The sequence below is a fragment of the Cucurbita maxima genome, unplaced genomic scaffold, assembly GCF_002738345.1.
Source record: "Cucurbita maxima cultivar Rimu unplaced genomic scaffold, Cmax_1.0 Cma_Scf00474, whole genome shotgun sequence".
Classification (NCBI taxonomy): domain Eukaryota; kingdom Viridiplantae; phylum Streptophyta; class Magnoliopsida; order Cucurbitales; family Cucurbitaceae; genus Cucurbita; species Cucurbita maxima.
Window position 1 is genome coordinate 11,773 of NW_019272490.1, and position 1,384 is coordinate 13,156.

Sequence of the window (1,384 nt, forward strand, 5' to 3'; positions counted from 1 at the left end):
TAAAATTGTCAAAACAAGATTAAACTTGTTGTTGTTCGAGATCAAACTCATGTCACTCGAGTGCAAGAAGGAATTCGCAGGAATACTCACCACTCTACAACGACGACTTTGGCAAATATAATATTTGTTAACACATCAGATTTTTTAAATCATAACAAGATTAAACTTGTTGTTGTTTGGGATCAAACTCATGTCACTCGAGTGCAAGCAGGAATGCTCGCCCTTGTATTACAACGACCTTTGGAACATAATAACTCAAGTGACAAGCGGAAATACTCACCACTGTACCACTACAACGACCTCTGAAAACATATTATATGTTAACACACAAGATTTCATAAACAATTGTTTAGCCGACTTTCTTTTCAAACTACCGTTGTTGGGGATCGATCCCAAACTACCGGCATGACAGGTTCACCGCTGTCCAATTTCGAGTTCCGTTAAAATTACGGAAAGAAAACAACTAAAATCGCCGTTGCCGGGGATCGAACCCGGGTCACCTGCGTGACAGGCAGGAATACTCACCACTATACTACAACGACTCATAAAAAATAAATTATTTCTTAACGCTCCAGATTTTACCAATCGTCTTTAGAAAAAGCGACCCATTGTCAACGCTCTAGATTTTATCAATCGAAGATTCGGAACAAGTAATCCAAATTCAAATCCGGTGAAAATTGTCAAAAGAAAATTAAACTTATTATTGTCGGGGTTCAAACTCATGTCTATCGAGTGACAAGCGGGAATACTCACTACTGTATTACATCGACCTCTGAAAAATATATTATTTGTAAACACACGGGAGAAAAAGGAATCCAATCCCGAATTTCAAATTCAAAAGAAAATTAAAAACAGTCTGCTGCGGCGGATCAAACTCGCAGGAATACTCACCACTCTACAACGACGACTTTGAACAATATAATATTTGTTAAAAGATCAGATTTTATCAATCGCCGATACAAAAAGTAATCCAATTTTGAATGCAACTAAAATTGTCAAAACAAGATTAAACTTGTTGTTGTTCGAGATCAAACTCATGTCACTCGAGTGCAAGAAGGAATTCGCAGGAATACTCACCACTCTACAACGACGACTTTGGCAAATATAATATTTGTTAACACATCAGATTTTTTAAATCATAACAAGATTAAACTTGTTGTTGTTTGGGATCAAACTCATGTCACTCGAGTGCAAGCAGGAATGCTCGCCCTTGTATTACAACGACCTTTGGAACATAATAACTCAAGTGACAAGCGGAAATACTCACCACTGTACCACTACAACGACCTCAGAAAACATATTATATGTTAACACACAAGATTTCATAAACAATTGTTTAGCCGACTTTCTTTTCAAACTACCATTGTTGGGGATCGAACCCAAA

General features: G+C 37.2%; 1 non-coding gene across 1 annotated transcript; it reads right to left on the reverse strand.

Annotated features, from left to right (window-relative positions):
• Window positions 1-470: 470 nt before the first annotated feature.
• Window positions 471-542, reverse strand: TRNAD-GUC. The gene has a single exon. It is a non-coding gene; the product is annotated as a tRNA-Asp (tRNA).
• Between the last annotated feature and the right edge of the window lie 842 nt (window positions 543-1,384).